The sequence below is a fragment of the Canis lupus genome, chromosome 38 (genome assembly GCF_048164855.1).
Source record: "Canis lupus baileyi chromosome 38, mCanLup2.hap1, whole genome shotgun sequence".
NCBI lineage: Eukaryota > Metazoa > Chordata > Mammalia > Carnivora > Canidae > Canis > Canis lupus.
The window spans coordinates 18,975,789-18,997,942 of NC_132875.1; the positions used below are offsets into that span (position 1 = coordinate 18,975,789).

The 22,154-nt window shown below is 35.8% G+C and overlaps 1 long non-coding RNA gene and 1 pseudogene across 2 annotated transcripts in view; one reads left to right on the forward strand and one right to left on the reverse strand.

Annotated features, from left to right (window-relative positions):
• The window catches only part of LOC140626728 (uncharacterized), a 68,037-nt gene that overhangs the window by 23,997 nt on the left and 21,886 nt on the right, over positions 1-22,154 (forward strand). The window lies entirely within an intron of this gene.
• On the reverse strand, positions 21,058-22,102 carry LOC140627003 (heterogeneous nuclear ribonucleoprotein D-like; annotated as a pseudogene).

Genomic DNA, 22,154 nt, shown 5'->3' on the forward strand with positions numbered 1-22,154 from the left:
GACATCAGACTCTGACTTAATTCTATGTAATGCACCATTTAATACAACAGAAGATAAATAAAATAGAAGCTGAACAAATATTTGTAAGGTAAAATTAAACACTGTAGAAGAAAAGTGTCACAATGATTTGAGAGCCCTTGGGGTGTAGAGTTTGTGATTCGAAGCAGGATTGTTTTAAAAAAAAATGACCCTTATATTTACTTTGCATTGCAGTGAGTGAGTTACCAAGACAACAGTCCCCATTCTGTCACTGGGAGAGGCTATGGCAGCTTAGCTACCCATGGGAATGGGGATTGCTCCTCATTTTCTAAGATGAAACAAATTAGCCATGGATCTCATGTTATCATGTATTGGGCAACTGGCTTTCTCAGACAATTACTGTGAATAGTTACTACCCAAATCCAGGAGCAATCGGTATATTCCTTTCACTCTTAAAAGTTGTCCTTGTGCTATCGAACAATAGCGCTATGGTATGAATGTTTGTGTCTCCCCAGAATTCACATGTTAGAATCCTAATGTGACAAAGTATTGGTGTTAGGTTTTAAGGGTGAAGCCCTCATAAATGGAATTAGTATTCTTATGCAAGAGAACCCATAGGGCTTCCTGGCCCCTCTCACCATGTAAAGACACGGAGAGAAGTTGTCAACCCAGAAGAGAGCTCTCACAGAACCCCCCCTCCTCCTTAACTAGACGTTAGCTTTTGGTACAAGTGAATCATGTTGAAAGTAAGGAGCACTATCAGAGCTCCTCATCCATAGTATACAAACCTCACTTTTCTGGAGTATTTATAGATACATACTTTAATAAGTAATATATTTAATTGATTAAGAATCATTAGCAATCAGAGAAAGATGCATACCATATGATTTCACTCATGTGGAATTTAAGAAACAAAACAACCATCGTAAGGAAAACAGAGAGAGAGAGAAAGAGAGAGGCAAACCCAGAAACAGATTCTTAACTATTAAGGACAAACTGATGGGAACCAGAGGGGAGGAGGTGGGGGGATAGAGATAGAGATGGGTGAAATAGGTGATGGGGATGAAAGGAGAGCACTTGTGATGATGAGCACTGAGTGTTGTATGGAAGTGTTGAATCGCTGTATTGTACACCTGAAACTAAATTACACTGTATGTTAACTGGAATTTAAGTAAAAACTTAAAAAAAAAAAAAAACACAGCACATTCAGCTAACCAGGATATATATCTCTATACTATACTTACATACTTGGTTTTGATACCCTGCGTTGTCATTGTGAAATTCATAGCTGTCTTTCACTAATAATCTTTTTTTTTTTAAATTAGGACATACTATTTTTAATAGTAAATATTTTATATAATGCATAAATGAGTAATAAGAAAAACATCTACTTATTTACCATTCACTTTAAGAAATAATGCCTGATAAAATTCCCCTCTCTTCCTGAGAGATAACCACCATCAAGATACTTGGTGCTTTATTATTGTGTGTTTTCATGTACATTTACTATATAAATTTTAACTAAACAATATATAGTATTCTGCATACTTTAGTGAATATCAGCGCCTTTAAAAATCTATAATAGCTCCCAAACCTTTCTTTAATTACTGATAATTTTTAGTTTTCATCACAATTTGAGATATGTTTGAAACATGCTATTTCAATTCTCCTTCAGGTTTTATTTCTGTATTTTTGCCTTTTGTATGTTCATAGAACTTTCATGACATTTTCCCCATTGGTGGCACCTTTGATTAGTAGCCAAATTTATGGAATATCTGGCAGTTATTATTTCTGTTCACATGCTAGTTGAGAAAATGAGGATTTCAGAAGCTCTGTAACTTGCCAAGTCTCACAACTAGTAAATGATGCAATTGGAACTTGTGCATAGATATCTCTGCTTAAAATATCTTGTACTTCACTGGTGTTCTGCAGTTTCTTATGTATTATAGTTGTTTATGTATTACCCCATAGCTTTCTGTGTCTTTTGATTAGGACTGGGATTTTAGACAACTTTATATACCCCTGCTGCATGTTGTCCTTCTTTGAATAGGCACTTCATAATTGTTACTTCCTTTCACCTATTAATCACTTAAGTGAATGGCCTTCTCATGCTTTGTTGTTCAAAGGCTAAAGAGACTAAATAGTACTATTAATCAGAATAGGACAGTCAAGTCACTCAAGAGTCCAGTCTTGCTTACCAAGATGACGTAAATTTGTGTTGTCTATTTGAATTGACAGATCCTATACATCTTACCAGAGTTTCAGTATTTGGAATGGGAGAAAAACTGTACAACCATTTTAAGACACTTTTATAAATTTGAGGTATTAAACGTAAGAATCAGTCTTTAAAAACAACAAGAAACCTTTTTATCAATGAGAAAAAAGTAATGAAAAATCTATATAGAAATAAACCAGACACTGGAGCTATATGATTAAAACATCAGTTCAGAATTCAGGAATACCACAACTAGGAGCTGGAGTGAAATTATTCAACAAAATAATTCAACAAAATTATTCAACAAAAACAAATTCAAACAAGGAGAAATTTAAAACTCTGTCTTCCAGAAGAGGATCTGATCACAGAATGAGGGAATATGAAGAAAGCATTTAGTATCTTTACCCAGAAAGATAATAGTATAGAGAGATGCCCAATTGTCTGAAATGAAGAGTGAATAGAATCATTGAAAGTAGATGGATAGCTAACAGAATATTTATATAAGTAATTCTAACTAATATATAATGTTAAAATATTTATTTTACGTAGATCAAGAATATAATTTCTTTTGTATAATTGTATTGAAAGTGGAAGAACATCTTTAAAAATTAATATAATGAAATACTCTTTTTAAATAATTGTACTTGGATAAGAAGTTAGAAATGATATAAATTGCCCAATTTGAGCGACTCTTAAATGGTGAATCAAGGATTTGAACCCTGAAGTTGGACTCATATTTACTAAACAAATTATCCCAGTGTAGCCATTTTTTTTTCATTAGATCAAATACCTAATTTTGTACTTCTCTAGACAATCACGGTGTACCTAGAGGTTGCTAACTAGATATTTTATCAGACAGTGATTAATTTACCTCACTTGAATCATGTAATCTCAATCTTAATTCAGTGGCAGAAGACATCACAAGGATAACTTGTCAACTGAATTTCCTGAGATATAGTTATGGTACCCAGTAAACCTGCAATATCTATGAGGAAGCAATATGCTAAACTGGACCCTAACTGAAACTAGCAGGTGCACGCTGCATTTATAAGAGAATCTATGCATCCTCTTCCTAATATCTGGTTTGTCAGCAGCAACTGCCATTGCAGTATAACCACCAAGACATCTTTGCATGGATGATTAATTGAATAAAGAAAGAAGCCATTGGACACAGGTGATGCTAATATCTTAGCAGTCTGCATAAGCAAATCAAAACCTAAGCCTATAAGTTCCTCAAGGTTAAGAAATCAAAACCTAAGGGCAATCAATCAGTCAACTAAGTTTTCTCAAAACAAATGCTTAAGCTCTGGTCCAATCATTTCCTTGTTTTGCTTCTGCCTTTCTTCTATATAAGTCTTTTCCTTAGCTTGGTTGGTAGAGGGTTAGTAACCACTTCTAGTTTGACTCTGCCCAATTTGAATAGATTTTTGGCCAAAAAAACTCTTAAAAATTTAATATGCCTCAGTTTATCTTTTAACAGGTGGTTTCTGGCCTCTGGAATTGATATGAAATTAGACCGTGGCCAGTACTATAGTGAAAGTACTGGCATCTGTGTGACATAAAAGCAGCCATGATTGTATTGATGTTAGATCTTCCTTACTTAGACATTGACTATTCCTGTAACCAAGAAAACCAGTTATTCTCTATGCTATTAGATTGTTTTTTATACTGAGTAAATGTTGCTTTGAGGAGGTGAAATCAGAAAAAGGATTCATTTAAAAGCAAGAACTTCTGACCCTGAGATGGAACCGTGATACTGATTTGACATTCACCCTACCTAAATTTATAAATAAATCCATAGAGAAAACTTTAAACCAAATCCTAACCAAACTTCCAGTATAACTGTCTCCCTTAATGCAAAGTTATAAAGTTTCCCTTCTGTCAGGTGGCCCTGAACAGTGTGTTGTACAATGAACAATCAAAATATGTCAGGGGATATTGAAAGACCAATGGTTTTAAACTGTACCTATGTTTAACAAAATTTTTGTTATAATAAAAAGTAATAACTTAGTGGCATCGTTGAAACGTACACACACAATGTTTCAGTGAATTAACTTTAAACTAATGATTACTACTGAAGATATCACAATCACAAATACATGAATGAGGGATCCCTGGGTGGCGCAGCAGTTTGGTGCCTGCCTTTGGCTCAGGGCACGATCCTGGAGACCCGGGATCGAATCCCACGTCGGGCTCCTGGTGCATGGAGCCTGCTTCTCCCTCTGCCTGTGTCTCTGCCTCTCTCTCTCTCACACTGTGTGCCTATCATAAATAAATTAAAAAAAAAAGAAAACAAATATATGAATGAATGCACGTTGGGCATTTTAGTAAGTAATTACAACATTTTTTAATCTTCTGAGTAATTGGGGAAAATATCATAGGTTCCTGAGCTGAATTCATTTTGTGAAGTATCTTGACTCAATATCTCTATTAAGAGATAAAGTAAAACAAGGAAATCAAGTTAATTGTATGAGGTTGACTGATTTTAAAGTGAAGCAAAGGCCCTTCTGTAGCTCAGGGAGTTGAAAAATCACTTGAGAACAATGGAAGCTATCAACTAATTCAAGGTATATTGCTAGAGAAACAGCCTCTTCCAACACATGAAAGCCAGCATGTTCAGTGTGATTCATGCTTTTTAAATTTGCTCTGTATCAGTGGTTCTCAAATTTTAGTATGCATCAGAATCACTTGGAAGGTTAATTAAATACAAGATTCTAGGCTCTAATCCTAGAGTGTTTGGTCAGTAGTTTTAGGATGGGAACTTAGAATTTGATGGTTCAAACTTCCCAGATGATGCTAATGCTTCTGGTCCAGGGATTACATTCTTAGAACCACCAGTTTTTTGGGATCCCTGGGTGGCACAGCGGTTTGGCGCCTGCCTTTGGTCGAGGCGCGATCCTGGAGACCCAGGATCGAATCCCACGTCGGGCTCCTGGTGCATGGAGCCTGCTTCTCCTTCTGCCTATGTCTCTGCCTCTCTCTCTCTCTCTATGTGACTATCATAAATAAATAAAAAATTAAAAAAAAAAAAGAAGAACCACCGGTTTTATTTATTCTTTTCAAAGTTAGGTGAGTGTAAGAATCCTTCTAGATCTTGCTCAACATCTTGAATCCATGGCATGGTTTCTCCCCTCCTCATCTTCATTCATCTGGTTTCTGTGGTTCCAGCAATGTGTGTGTATGTGTGTGTGTGTGTGTGTGTGTGTGTGCTTTCAAACACCCCAGGTGATTTTTATGATGAAGTAAGATTGCAAAAGCACATCTAAATACCTAGGGTAGAGAGCGGGAGAATAAGAGTGATTGGTTCTGTTTGCCACAACCGTGTATGTGCAAAGCTACCTAAGCACAGATGGTAACACTTTTATGATACTGACCCCTGAATAAATTGGACAATCCTCATTTTTCCCATAGGACTGCATTTCTGTCATGGTAAAGCTGTGGCTTATTATATAAACTGCTTAAATAAAAATGACTTAAGAATTCAGTCCTTGGACATGCAGCAATCAAAACAACTGCTGTAACTCTTACTCATTTTGAAGACAGAAGGTTCCTGTTTGGAAGAGAATGATGAAGTTCAATGTTTTTAATTAGAAATCGTCAATTAATAAACCAGAATTTGTGTCAAGAGGAAGCACATATTTTTTTAGAGCAATTACAATTCCAAGAGACTCTTTAGATAAGCATGAGCTGCAATTGTTGCCATTGATTTCATGATTCACACATCTTTCTCTGATATCAATAGAGCACCTTTGAAAAACATTATAATACAATGCAACTGCTTAGTCTCAGCCTTAAATATCAAGGTTCTTACATGCTTTTCCACTTCTGATTTGAATTGAAATAAGTTCATGCTGAAGAAGGATCATTTTGGAAATAATTCAAAGTTCAAAATGTAAAATAGTACTTTTATATTATGTTACTTGAAGGTATATTTTACTTCTTGATTTCTGAGAACTGAATGCCAGTTGAAGAAGATATTACTGCCCTGAAACCCTCACAAAAATGCTGCAAGAGGATTTAAAATCGATTTTGGAAGATATATGGATGACAAACAGAAAAGAATATTGTGAAGTGTCACTAAATATTTCCTCTATCAAAACATCTGGAAATATTATATGCTATTTCTATCTCTTCTTAGAGAAAATACTGAACTTAATGTTTCCAACAGCTGGTATGTAACTCATATTTCTAGTCATTCCCATACTTCACAGCCTGCAGTTCCTGAGGCAATATCAAAGTGGACAAATAGCGAGCCTAATCAGATAGGACTGTAATACAATGTTGCACAAGGTAAGCTAAGTGTATTTTCTGTGTAAATGCAATATTTCCATAGCTCCTATAGGAATAAATAGTTCTGATATAATGCCATTTTCTATGAAAAAAAGTGTTAGTTTCTGAAGGAAATTCTTCATAATTCTCAGAAATGTCATTAAAGTTAGCAAACAACTTCATGTAAGAGTGAATATCCATTTCAAGTAAATAGCAGAATTGCAAAACTAGGGGGAAATATCTGAACAGCCCATCAATTCAACCATATAACCTAGGGCATTTTAAATACAAAGCATTTCATAGTCGTGCACGTTTCAAGTGGTAGGGGTTTATTTATTGGTATTTTTAAACTGATAGAAACATGGCTAAATAGCTTATATGTCAAATTAATTGAACTGAGCATGAAAACTCTAATTCTTTTACAACAAATTAATGCACAGAAGTAAAGGACTTGAATGTTCAGATGGATAAATGTTACTAGGCAACCTTTTTAAAGATAACCCTTCATTTATTGAATATTTTTATATAAATTTATTCAAACATATTTTTTGTCAGCTACACAGTATAAAATGAATACTGTTCATACATTCAAGAATGTTGTATTATGACTATTTTGTAGAAATGTTGACCCTGCTTCTAGATGTAGTATACATGACTAGTTCTTGTACAGTCTTGGGTTAAGTGAAAAAATGACTTCAAAGAGTAATTGAATTGACATCTAACAATGGATTTATTGGCACGAGAACCTGGACAAAATATAATTTTTATTCAGGCACCACAAGACTGCAATTCCTCAGAGAAAAGAAACTCACCAAGTGAGGCCCATGATAACCCTATTTTCTGCCTATGGAAAATTACAGGGAGCCTGGTGAACATGCTGAGCTGAGGAGGTAGAGAACAAAATCTGGGCTAGTTGTGGGTTGGGGTATTTTTTTCTTCATATTACTAACAAAGAATTAGGAACATTTTTTTAAAAAAAAGATTTTATTTATTTATTTGAAAAAGAGAGAGAGCACGAGAGAGTGCACAAGCAGGGACAGAGGCAGACGGAGAGCAAGAAGCAGATCCCCCTGCTGAGCAGGAAGCCTCATGCAGAGCTCAATCCCAGGAACCTGAGATCATGACCTGAGCCAAAGGCAGACACTTGACCAACTGAGCTACCCAGGCACCCCAAATTAGGAACATTTTTATCATATCTCTTAACAGCCTGTGTAACAAATGTTTTTGGAAATATACAGTGGAAAATTCTGGTATTTTGTCATCTTCCTAAATTTTAATTTAACCTGAGGCCTCAGTGTTAAGCAATGAATGGGCTTCTCTGTTCCCTAGGAACAGCTTTCCCCATTGGAAATTGGTGTTTGCTTTGAATCCTCTGTCTTAGGGATGCCTGGGTGGCTCAGCAGTTGGGCGCCTGCCTTTGGTTCAGGTTGTGATCCTGGGTCCTGGGATCAAGTCCCACATCAGGCTCCCTGCAAGGAGCCTGCTTCTGCCTCTGTCTGTGTCTCTGCCTCTCCCTCAGTCTGTGTCTCTCATGAATAGATAAATAAATCTTTAAAAAAGAAATCCTCTGTCTTGTCTTCTTTTACTATCCTGCCTATTGATACTAGCACAGATTAACCAAGCTTGATGTTACCTATATTTTTGGATCTCTATGTTTTACCTATATTATTATCAACTTCATTCTATTGATAATTCTAATTCTACTTCTTGCTCTTGAACTGCACTGAGAATGAAGAGCTGTGAACATTTGGACATTTTAAATTTTACAGTTATCTACTGTCTACCAAACCTATCCCTTCCAAACCTACCTTAAGCCCAGGAAATATGTCTAATGGCGCAAATCTATTACTTGTGGCATTAGACAAAATAGCATTGCTGAGTGAAAAGTCTCAAGATTTTACAACTCCTTCCCATGTGGTTTCATTTGCTACCTTTCACTGATGCTATACACTCCATGAATATTCTCTGTCTGAATGAATTATGGACACCAGACCTCACATAGGCACCTTTGTTCTCATTTTCTGTTACTTCCCTGTTTTATCTTTATATTTGTCACTACCCACTCCTTCTGCTGTCGTTTGACATTATCCTTTTTGAATATGTATTTACTTATGTAATAAGTCTAGATTACTTTTCTGTTAAGTGGTGGGTGGGTAGAATGGTAATGATCAACCTTGGAAATTTTCAGCCCAAGAAGAAAATAGTCCTGGTTGTGACCATGACGTATGGACAGTATCAAGAAATGTCAGTTGCTAACATAGAGCCTGTCAGAGGTTTGAATGAACATGTCATACATTCAGAACCCTTCACACTCAATCTGCCTGCCACTCTACTTACCCTTCTTACAACTGCTTCCTCCCCTCTATTGTTATAGTCCTATTGCCATGTTGAAAAAATCTCATTTAGCTCTTGAATCTTAAGGACTAAAGTATTAGAAGTGAAAACAATAAACTAATATATATTTTTGTAAGAATTCAGAAGGTTGATGAATTTCAGAGTGCTTTATAATTATGTAGTTATTACAGCTGGTGTTGAAATAGAGATGCCAAAAATCAGTAGAGCAACTGTTGTTTAGTCTGAACCACTTTCAAGAAAAGTGCAAGAGATCTCTAACTCACAGAAATCAGTTGCAAATAATCTGGCACAAATTAGGACCAATGTTCCTTTAAAACTTCTCTGTTATACGTTTATTTTTTTCTCTTTGAAGCAGGACTCTTACCGTTAAAGTTCAAAATATCATTCTATAAAGGAAATCCCTCTTTGGGAGTTTTCCTCTGAATTTCTATCAAATTTCTCTTTTATATCTACACTCATTTCCCTCCTGATTTCCTTACTGAAACACACAGAGTTGTAAGATGTTAGTGGCAAGAGTAAAATTACTTGGTCTTCTTTGTATTTTGCTCAGCATTACTGACTTTGTGTGTAAAAGATGTAGGATATAGTTTGAGGCATGTGGAATTAGATCATGAAGACATATGCATATTATTAAAGAGATAGAGCTTGAAATTTGGTGATCAGGCTACAGAGGATCCATAATTTGGACTCTGAAGGATTTTTAAATATGACTTTGAATCATCCAAATGGATAGTCCATGGAAAGGAGAATACAAAGAGGAGTGCCAAAAACCAGTGGATCTGAACCTGAACACTGCCATGAAGATTTTCTAATGGGATGATCTCAGAAGGAAGAAACAAAAGGGAATACCAGAAGGAAAAAAAAAAAATTAAAAAATAAAAGGAAAGAAGTGTGATTCCTCCCACATTCTCTGCTTCCTATGGTTCCTTTACAATCTTTTGGCTAGAAAAAGGAGGATTTATTTTGCAGTTTTGGCTGTGTCTACTCATAGTTCAGTCCAGCTCCACCCTCATGTCAAAATGGAGAAAAAATTGAGAAAAACAACTGTGAAATTAGATCACTTGAGGATCATATTGTTTAGACTGTGGTTTCCTCTGTGATCTACCTGCTGCTATTAACTTTTCATCATCCTCTGGTATTGCTATTTGGGTTATTATGTCTTGAACTTTGAGATTGTAATAAGATGGGGAGTTAGGCTATGGGGATCTCACTCCGTCTTGGCAAGAAGGCAAGGTTGCCAACCACAAGAGAAATATACGAAATACAGCAGAATTTGTAGACCAGCAATACCAACTACAATATAAGAACATTTGGGTTGGATGGCATTTGAGAAACAAAATGAAGAAAAATAAGACCAAATAGGTAGTGAGTGCCTTATATAAGGGTGAACTCCAGATAAAGTAAGATGATCTGTAAAACTGGAAATAATGTGGACAGCATGGGATATTACTGCATCATAGGGTTGGAAAATATTTCTATATACACGAAAAGGAAAAGGTATAAAGTAACAACCAAAAATGAATTTAAATATATCAACATTAAGAATTCTTATTCAGTAAAACAAAGCACAACCTAGGAATAATTATCAGAAAGTAACACTTTGAGAAAATATTCTTAATGTCTGAAAATGAGAAAAAGTATGCAAGGGACTCTCGAAAATTAACTAGGAAAAGATCTGATCCCAATAAATGGGCAGTTTGATTGAAGAGAAATCCCAGAAAGCTGAAAATCATATGAATATTAAAATTCATTTATAATCAGAGGAATATAGAATAAACTAATGATGTATATTACTTTATGTTAATAAGATTAGAAATGTAGAGAAGGAGGTATCTATATAAAACCTTCATGCACTGCTGATGAGAATGTAGTTTGAAGCAGCCATCCTGGAAAGCAATCTGGCAGTGTTTAGTCATGTCAAGAATGTGCATGATTTATTCCATTCCTCAGTATATATTTCAAATAAATTCTAACACTGATCCATAAAAGGACACATTAAAGGATATTCAATAGGGCATTATATGTGGCATTTTTGGGACATTGGAAATTTGGAGTCAATCTGTCTATTAGTAGGAGAACATATCAGTTATTTATAGATCTGTGAAAAATTGAGTGGTTAGAAAAAGCAGATTCAAGGTGCCCATTCAACATGAATGAAACATAAGAATATATCTGAGTTAAAATTTTATAAGTATATTTAAAATATATATAAATTTAAACTTTAACATGTTCCAGAGAGAACACATATAAATAAAAAAGCAATATATCAGGGTCATTAGAATTATTATCTTTGGGGACGTGGAGGAAACAGAAAATGTGAATGAAAATAATGCAGAGTAAATACTTAAGGCCTATTTTAATATAATCAGAAATTACATAGCATTTTTTTATAATTTTCCTTGAATTCTGAAGTATAATTAGCTCAACCCCAATAACCCATGTTTTTTTTTTTCATGCGCAAAAAGTAACAATAAAATGCTCTTGTCATAAGTTTTCAAAACATTTTGGATGAAGCAGTGTAATAGCAAGTGATTAACTTTCCTTAGGGAATTCCTGCTAATCTTTCCTGAAGAACTTTTGATCTATGCCTTGAAAACAGAAGTTGATCGTTAATGTAAGACAAAACATTCCAGAAATAAATATTGACACTGTATCCTAGTTTTCTTCCTATTTTGTAGCTGCTTTGTCTTTCAGTATAAATGTACTATCATAACCTGAGTTGTTTTTATAAAACACAGATTTGACCATCTGATTTCTCCACTGCTTTAAAATTTCAATAGCTCTCTGTTATCTTCAAAATGCAATATAGGTTACAGTTTTTAACTTTGTGTTTCATCACAACCCTACAATTACCATTGGTCCACTTTAATCACATCTCAAAACGGTAGACTGAAATGTTGGGTTGTTTTTGGTATTGGATCCCATCTCTCAGGATGTCTTCTATTAAAGTCAGGGTATTGATTGGGAATGAATAGGATCCTGAAAATTAGAATGAGGACATATGCACTGATAAAGCTGGGGAGATTGAACCCTAAATTTTGCTGAGTCTTTTTTTGCCAATAGAAGCAGCCTTTTCATTTATGTCTGAGAAAGTTTACTCTCCTTTGCCTGAGGAATTTGTAATAGTCTCTTCTAGTTGTCTAGGTGGACAGCTGATTCTCTTCAGGACCTACCTCTATCACACTTCTTTGCTTCAAGACCTATAACTAGGCTCCAGTTCCAGAAGGATCTAAAGGGAGAGGTACAAAGTATAGCCCATGAGGAGTTGTACTACACTCCAAAATAATCACATGAAGTTTTCTAATCCATATGACTACAGAAGGCTGGGTAAGAGAGTGAGAATGAGGATATTAATGATATGGGTCAATGATGGAAGAAACCAAAGTTATGTCAAGACAAATTTATTGATATGGGCCATTAAGTAGAGATTCTCAGTTCATTGTTGTAGTTCAAGGTGTTAGTAAGGGCTTTGTTTGTTTGGTTATTTGGCTGAAGTAGCTCAAAATGTGGCCTTAAATGAAGCCAAAATCCAGAACTGATTTGGTATAGTATAGAGGAAGGTATCAAAAGGTTTAGAGAGATTGGAACTTTATAGAAGGAAATTTTCATTTAAGACCTGTTTAACAACTCCTCTTACCATGATTGTAAGAAATAAATTTGTGAGAGGAGACCTGGCATTCCTTTTTTTCTTTTTGTAAGATCTTATTTATTTATTTGAGAGAGTGTGTGTGAGAGCGAGAGAAAGAGAGAGCTTGAGCAGGGTGGAGGGGTAGAGGGAGAAGCAGACTCCCTGCTGAGCAGGGAGCCCCACACAGGACTCGATGCAGGGTTCTGCCCCAGGACCCTGGGATCCTGACCTGAGCTGAAGGCAGATGCTTAATCGACTGAGCCACCCTGGCATTCTTGAAGAGCTCTGTAGTTACTCTTCTCTGCAGGACATAATTTACAGTGGAAACTACTGCCCTGGATTATGAACTACCATATTGAGGAAAATTGGATATCAGGAGGTCATCACGGATACTGTAATGGACAGCAGAGTCAAAGTACTACACAATAGTTTAATTCACAGAGAGTCATGTTGTTGACTAGCTGATCATGGATTCCCAAGAAATAAAACAGATGGGCATCTACTAAATTCTTGTTTGACTTATCAAGCGGAAGAATTCTAGATCAAGTGAGCAGAAGTCCAACTTGAATCATGAAAACAGAGTTATAGTCCCTCAGTCAATCCCTAGACTTGAGTCAGTTTACTGATGTACAGTGTGTGAATGAAGGTGAAGCAGATTCCCTTGAGGAAGGACCTCACCACACTACCATAAATTTCTACTTTTAACCTTTCTTCCAACCTTCCCCAACAGGACCTATGGCCTATTGTCACAGTGAATGTGCATTTAGGGAAAAGGAGATAGTCAGATTTTATAGGAGTTAATAGATACTGCCTCTGAACTGACACTAATTCCAGGAGATCCAGAATGTCACTGTGAGCCATTAGTCAGTGTAGAAGCTTATGGAGATCAAATGATTAATGGGATTTTAGCTCAGATCCATCTCACAATGGGTCTGGTTGTCTCCAGACCCATCCTTCAGTCATTTCCCCAATTCCAGAATGCAAAATGGAAATAGACATACTTGGCAGTTTGTAGAATTCTCAGATTGATTCCCTAATTTTGGTAAAAACAAAACAAAAACAACAACAAAAAATCCTGAAAAGCCCAGTCGGAGGCACTGCTTAGGAAGAGTGAACTAAAAACAACACCATGTTACTAGAGGGATTGCAGGGACTAGTGCCACCATCTGGGACATGAATGATGCAGGGGTGGTGATTCCCACAGGATCCTCATTTAACTCACTTATCATCCTAGGCAGAAAACAAACAGATATTGGAGAATGGCAGTGGATTATCATAAATTTAACCAGCTCCATTGTAGCTGCTGTATTAGGTGTGTCTTTATTGCACAGTGCATCCCTAATACCTAGTATGCAGATATTGATCTGCAAATACTTTTTCTCTCTTCCTTTCTTTCTTCTTTCTCTTTCTTTCTTTCTTTCTTTCTTTTCTTTCTTTCTTTCTTTCTTTCTTTCTTTCTTTCTTTCTCTTTCTTTCATTCTTTCTTTTTCTTTCTTTCTTTCTTTTCTTTCTTTCTTCTTTCTTCTCTTTTTTTCTCTTTTTCTTTCTTTTTCTTCCTCTTTCTTTTTTCTTTCTTTTCTCTTAGTATCCCTTAATAAAAACTACCAGAAGCAGTTTGCTTTCAGCTGTCAAGGCTAGCGATACACCCTCACTGTCCTATCTATGTGGTATACCAACTTTCTAGTTCTGTATCATGATTTAGTAAACAGAGGACTTGATTTCATTTCTCTTCCATAAGGCATCATACTTTTCCATGTACTAAGATTATGCTGATAGGATCTGGTGAGGAAGAACTAGCAACCATTCTAGATTTATGGGTAAGATATTTGCATGTAAGATAGTGAGAAATAATTCTGACAAAAACTCGGATGGCTTCTACCTTCAGAAAAATTTCTAGAGGGCAGCCTGGGTCGCTCAGCGGTTTAGCGCCGCCTTCACCCCAGGGCCGGATCCTGGAGACCCAGGATCGAGTCCCACGTCGGGCTCCCTGCGTGGAGTCTGCTTCTCCCTCTGCCTGTGTCTCTGCCTCTCTCCCTCTCTGTGTGTCTGTCATGAATGAATAAATAAAATCTTAAAAAAAAGTAAGAAAAATTTATAGAGATACAGGGGGTGTGGGGCATGTGGAGATCATTCTTTCTAGGGTGAAGGATAAATTGCTGCTTCTTCTGGTCCCTCTTGTTTTCATTTCTCACCTTTTTTTCCTTGCTCTCCTGTGCGTTACTTGAACATTCTGGGGAGTCCACCTGAATCTAGTATTATGAGAGTATCTCTTTGTATACTTTTAAGTATACAAAGAGTATTCTTTGTATACTTAAGAATGATTGCTTTGAGTATTCCATTATACATATGTAGAGTATAATATATATAGACTTAACCAATCTATTGGTAGCAAAATTTAGCACTTCAAGTGAAATGTGGAAATAGTCCATTTAAGCACCTTTCTGACTTTATTTATTTATTTATTTTTTTTTGAGAGTAAGAGAAACAGAGAGAGAGAGTGTGTACACATATGCAGGACAGGGGCGGAAGGAGAGAGAGAATCCCAAGCATTTTTTTTTTTTCCTAGCACTTAAAAAATACTGTCCCCCTTTCTTCTGGCCTCCATGGTCACAGATGAGAAATTTGCTACCATTTTAATTGGATTTTTTAAATGAGTAATGTGGTTTTGGGGGGCTGTTTTATATTTTTTTTTCTTTGCCTTCAATATTTAAAAGTATAATTTAATGTGTCTTGGTGTGAATTTCTTTGGTTGCTTATGTTTACAGTTTTCTTATCTTCTTGGGGCTGTACTTCTGTGTCTTTTGCCAAATTTAGAGAGTTTTCTGCTATTACTTCTTCAAACATTCTTTTAGCTCCAGTCTGTTTTTCCTCTCCTTTTTGGACACCAATGTACAAATGTTGGATATTTTGTTATTGTCCCAATGCATTGGACCTTAAGGCTCTGTTTAGTTTTTTTTGTTGTTGTTGTTCTTTTTCAGTCTATTTCTCTATTATTTTTTTAAGAAGGAATGAAATCTATTTCTTTGACTTCAGTTTATTGATTTTTATCCTCTTATCTTGCTCTAATAAAAATCCCAAGAGATTTCAATTTTTGCATATAGTTTTATATCTAAAATTTCCATTCATTTTTTTATAACTTCTGTTTCTTTGCTGAGTATCTATTTTTTCATTTGATTCAAGAGAATGTGCAAGTGAATGTTGAAATAATTTCATGAGGATTGCCTTAAAATTGTGGTCAGATAATTCCATTGGATTGAACTGGGTGTTAGTGTTAACTGACTTCCTTTTCTCATTCAAGTTGTGTTATTACTGATTATTGGTATGACAGGTAGTTGTTTATCATATCCTAGACTTTTTGTCTATTATGTTAGGAGGCTCTAGGTCTTATTTAAATCTTTCATTTTAGCTCACAACCACTATTTAGAGTTAGTATCCGGGTATTGGCTTACTTCGGTGTGATGTGCTTTTAATGACAGCTTAATTTTTAGAGTCTTTTGGTCTGTTTAGTGTATCTAGTGCTGCTTTGCTCTCATTGGACCCTGTTGGTGCTGCTTGGCAGAGCAAAAGCAGGTTGCTTGGCTTCTCTGGGGAGGAAGGGGAGCAGGGGATGTGGAGTGATCCTGCTATCCCCTGGCTGCCCCATGTTCTTGAGCAGGTGAAGATATTCTTGGGCTTGTGAGGACAAAGAGGCTGCCTGGATCATGATGTTAGTTGTGATTGAGTCCCATCTGTCTGTTCTACTTACTTGTCAGGTATATCTGGGCAGGCCAGGAAACTCTGGAGCACATAGGACAAATAGGCTTCTAGGAAAAGGCTACTTCCTAGAACTAGATCCCTTTTTCTTGTTCCATAGGCTCTCCCCAATATCCTTGAGTAAAGAGGATACCCTTTGCCTGGAAGGACATGCTTATTGATTGGGATGCTCCCTGTAGCTGGGTCTCTTTTGTAGAGGCTACCTATATACTCTAGAATCTCTTGGCTGAAAATTGGAGGCTCAGACCTGGCAAAAAAAAAAAAAAAAAAAAAAGAGAGAGAGAGAGAATGCTTCCACTGGCCACTTATTTTTGGGTTCTCAGTAGATTTTCCTTTCCTAGTAGTGTTGGGTTCTTCTGAGGTTCAGAAGGATTCCCATCTAATCTGACAAAGGAATAAACTTTCCTAGGTGCCTTCTATTGTTAGCTTAGGAATTGGGATAAGGGAAGTCTGAGTGCTCTTTATCTGTTTGTTGAAGGGATAACAAATTGCCCTGACACCATGGTGTTTCTTTAGTCCCGAGGTTGCAAACCAGTTTGCCTTCTTCTTGCCATCTTTAAGAGTTTTCTCTTAGTTTTCTCTTGTGTCACTTCCAGAGTTTGTGATTTAGCAGGATAGAGTGGGGAAAATAGGTCAACATCATCTTTTTCAGACTAGACATCCTTGGTTTAATAATTATCATTAAAAACATGTTTATTATTTCCAGTTAATTCTTGTTGGATTTTGGTTGATCTCTGCCCATTAAAATTATATATTTGCTTAACATCTTCATAAATGATTCTGTATTTAGCATCTAGTTGATCTTAGTCTTATTTATTTTTATAATTTACTGTATCTTCATTTTACAATTGTGGAAAATTTGGATTCAGAAATATAACTCTCTCAGTTTTACTTAACCATTAAATGGAAGAGCAAGGATTAAAAGACTAATTAGACTCAGTCATAATATCACTCTCTTTTCTTGGCTTTATGTGGCCCCTTTTGTGAGAAAAGCACACATAATTAGGTGTTTCTTTTCTTAACATAAAAGTAATTAAATGTCCTTTGTGTGTGTGTATTTAGTAAAGCCTTGGATGACACTACTGCTGTCCATTCCTCCCAGATAATATTAAGCATGACATAAACTTTGTAATGGTAGTATTTTTAGTATCATTAGTGTTTTTGCTTATGCCAGTGGTGTGCTTATTTTTGACTATAGCATGACTGAGCTAGTTACTAGAGAGACTCACATGGGTATTTTCCAGTGTGCATTTGATAATACAGCCTACTTGTGACCATATGTATATCTCAATGGCTATGTGTTATAAAAATGGGGAATTATTTGCTAATCTAAGATAGTTATATTTCATGGTTATATTTTTGTGTATCTTCCTTTTTTAGGGTCATGCTTATTATGGTTCAAGTTTAATAGTCTCTAAAATACACTGATATATGTATAATCACTCATGCCATCTGATATTCATTAAAAATAGCATAGAGGCCTCCCTATATATATTAATATTACATGTTACAAGTTCATAATATACTATAGATATTATATTTTAAAGGGAATTGAATTCATAAAGGAGCATTAATATTTAAAGGAAGCAGCATAAGACGTTACTTTTTTTTTTTTTGCTATATCTAAAAAAAAATGCAAGCAGGGTTTATTGTGATCTATAAAATAAATCTCTAATATTATTAATAGGAGGCATTCTGAGGACTTCTACTTCCAGCCAAGATAGGGAAATAGGGGCCAGACTTATCCTTCTGACTGAAATAATTAAAAAATAAATCAAAATGTATGACATAATGGTTTTAAAGCCATTGAACATTAGGTAATATAGAAGAGTGATACTTCAATACCAGAGACAAGCGAGGTGAGGGGGAACACTCTCCAGATTACCACCTTGAAGATTTTCCAGGCTGTGGTGCAGGGAACAGGTGCCAGTGGCAGAGCCTGACTGACTCTCTAGGTTGAAGTGATATAGCTGAGAGTCTAGGGAAACTGTTGTGATAAAGTTCACAGGGAAGTGAATGGAAAGGAGAGAGATTCAGAGAGAATTCCAAATATCTGCAGAAATATTGAGTATTGGTTAAAATACATGTATGAACTCACACATGAAATAATGAAGACACTACTTGAGAATGGGAAAAGAGCCACATGAAAGGATTGAAGGAAATAGTACTCAGTATTCACACAGGCTAAATATCTGGGCCTGTTCTCACCATAAGTTATGAAATTGTGGATCTAGTACACAATAAGCTCTTGCCTTAGCAGTGGAAGATCCTTAGACATAGACTAAATGCTGCCCTAGACTTGCCTAACATATCTTAAAAAGACATAACTACTGAATGACCGCTCATTGTTCAATGTGTATGACGTTTCAATTATGTTAGATGAGTAAGTTCTAGAGATTTGCTCTACAATGTAGTGTCTATAGTTAATAATACAGTTGTTGTATACTTCAACATTTGTTAAGAAGGTAGTTCTTTTTTTTTTTAAATATTTCATTCATTTATTTGGGGGAGAGAGAGAGAGAGAGAGAACATGAACAAGGGGGAAAAGCAGAGGGAGAGGGAGAAGAGACTCCCCACTGAGCAGGGAGCCCTGTGTAGGGACTTGATGTGGGGCTCATCCCAGGACCCTGGGATCATGACCTGAGTCAAAGGCAGATGCTTAACTGACTGATCCACTCAGGTGCCCCAAGAAGGTTGATCTCATGTTAAGTGTTCTTATCACAAAAAAAGCCCTAACAAACACTACCACCAACAACAAAAACAACAAAATCAAAGAGACAGAAGGAATCTTTGGTAAGGTTTTTTAAAGTAGCATTGATAAAGTGGCATAATATCATTTAGAGACAGCTGGAAGGTATCTAATGATGTATAATCTAAAACAACCACCAAAATAAAATTTGTTAAAGAGTGTTATAGAGGGACACCTGTGTGGCTCAGCAGATGAGCATATGCCTTCGGCTCAGGTATGACCCTGGGTCCAGGGATTGAGTCTCTGTGAGGAGCCTGCTTCTCCCTCTGCCCCTGTCTCTGCCTCTTTCTCTGTGTTTCTCTTGATTAAATAAATAAATAATCTTAAAAAAGAGTGTTATAGATAATAAACAGAAGATATAAAATAGAATAACAGTACTTGACTGATCCAAGACAAGAGAGAGAGAAAGAGAAAGAGAGAGAAAGAGAGAGGTGTAAATGGAAGAAGACTAGAGGGGACACATGTAAACAAATAGCAAGATAAAAGATTTATACACAGACATAAAACATCACATTAATTATAAATGGCATGGTATGGACATTCGGATTAAAAGCCTAAAATGGAAAAAAAAAAAAAAAAAAAAAAAAAAAAAGCCTAAAATGGTCAGTCAGATTGAATAAAAAAACCAAGTAACAACTCTATGCTGCCTTTAAGCTGTTCATTTTAAATATAAAGACACACATTGTTTAAAGTTAGAAAGATGATGGAGGCATATATAATTCGCTAACATTAATCAAAAGAAACCTGAGTTAGCTCTTTTAATATCAGATAAAGTAGATTTCAGAGCAATGAATAAACTAGTTATTAAAAATACTTCTTAATGACCAAGGGTACAATTCATGAAGTGGTCATAACAATACTAACCTTAATATTATTGTACACTTAATAACCACGCATCAAAATAGAAGGAAGAAACAGTGATCTCAGGAAAAAAAGACAAATCCATAATTATAGTTAAACATTTTTATATCACTCTCAGTATTTGATAGATCAAATAGACTAAATATCAATAGGTATATAGAAGACTTAACTGCACTTTAATTCATTGAAATGTGTTACACATTCCACCATCAAGAGAAGACACATCCTTTTAAAGACCACATCAGACATTAATAAGACTTTCTTTCCATATTCTGGACAATAAAACATACTTAATAAAATTTTAAAGAGTTATGCTGTACAAAGATTATTCCCAGAACACAATAGAATCCAAAAAGAAGTCAATCTTGAAAATTCCCAAATATTTGAACTTTAAATAAGATAATTTAAAATAATCCAGACATTGAGGAAGAAGTAAAAATTAAGTTGTTGTTTGTTTTTTTTTTTTTTTTTTTTACTGTATAAAAATGCTCTCCAAATTTGTGGGATTCTACTAAGACAATGCTTAGGAAATAATTTATAACGCTAAGCATCTATGTAAGAAAAGAAAAAAGGTCTCAAATCAAGAACCACAGAATTAATTTAAAACAAACAAACAGAGTTCCTGGGGTGGCTTAGTCTGTTAAGCATCTGCCTTCAGCTCAGGTCATGATCTCAGGGTCCTGGGATTGAGCCCCACGTTGAGTCCTTCATTAGGATCCTTGCTCAGCAGTGAGTTGGCTTCTTCTCTGTCCCACGGCCCCTCCCCCATCCTTCTTCTGCCCCTGCTCCCTGCTCATACTGTGTCTCTCTCTCTCTCTCAAATAAATAAATAAAATCTTTAAACAAACAAAGAAAAACTAAACAAATGAAGAACAAATAAAACCCAAAGAAAGGAGGAGAAAGACAATAATAAAAATGAGAGTGGAAATAATTAAATAAAAAACAGAAAAGTCATAAGGAAAATCACTCTAACCAATAGTTGGTTCTTTTATATTTATTTATTTCACATAGGGAAGCATTTGCTTGGGGTTTAACATAAAATCATACAAATAAAATTTTCATGAACGCAAATCCACACTGAGTCATAACACAGCAAAAGACAAAGCAAAGACAATTAATTGGTAGCTTTATACAATTGATCACAGTTGAGTTTTGTAGATTATAAAGTCCTAATAAGCATCTTAGATCAACAGAAGACCAATCTTCAATGTTATCCTGCAATCTCATCCTGTTTTCTAGCATCCTCCTTTAGTATGGCTAATAACTGTTTTGGTGATCGCTATGCCCTCCAGACACCTTGCCATAAGTGCTCTGTTGCCCACTGTGGTCTGCATATCCCTGTCCATATCCATAGTTCCCATAGTCATACCCAGTATAATCATAGCTGCCATAGCCACTATAGTTTTGATCACCACCATAGGCACTAAGTATAATTTCCATATGCTTGAACATAAGAGTTATTGAATCCTTGGTTCCATTTTTGGCCCTGATCTCTCCATGACCCCTAGTACTACCTTGTCCACCAGCTGTAGCACCCCTTCCTCCTTTTTCTTATTGCTATTGCTGCCTATATATCTCTTCGGGTTGCACAACTTTGATTTCACACTTCCCAGAACTAGTTTGATGGTATCTGCATTCTCACAATTTCTTTACTTACTCTTCGTCTATGTATATGATAAAACAAAATCTTCTTCTTTCATTTGTTTCTGTTTCCATGGAGTTCAATTTTTCAATCTCTCCAAAGACTCTAAAACATCTTTTAATTTGTTCTTCAGAACTATCTGGGCTAAATCTACCCCAAAAACCTTTTTGGGGAATTCTTTCCCAGAGAGAGAGAGAGAGAGTGAGAGATGTATGTGGATATAAATGTATGCATATATACAGAAAGAGAGAGAGAAGGTACATACCCTTTTGAGGTCTATCAATTTGCCATTCAGTTGGTGTTCTTTTAGTTCCAAAACCTTATCAACACTAGCAGCATTTTTGAAAAGCACAAATCCAAATCCTCTTGATCTTCCAGTCACAGGATCTGTTGTAATGGTACAGTCTACCACTTCCCCAAATTGAGACAAATATTTAGTCAGAAGTTTCTGCTTGTATCCTAGCTCACCCTCCAATAAACATTTTGCCATCATCCTGCTGATTTTTGTTCACATGGACCTTGGATTCTGCTGCAAATTCCTGTATGTTGCTGTACTCCTTCATGTGCTATGGGGTGGAGCTGGCCCATGGCATCCTGTGCAGTTGGTGTCACAGCAGCAAGAGATGGTGTATGGAGTATGGAGTAGGATTTAAAGTGGTAGTGGGAGAGAAAAGTTGATTCTTTCAGAAGATCTATAACATTG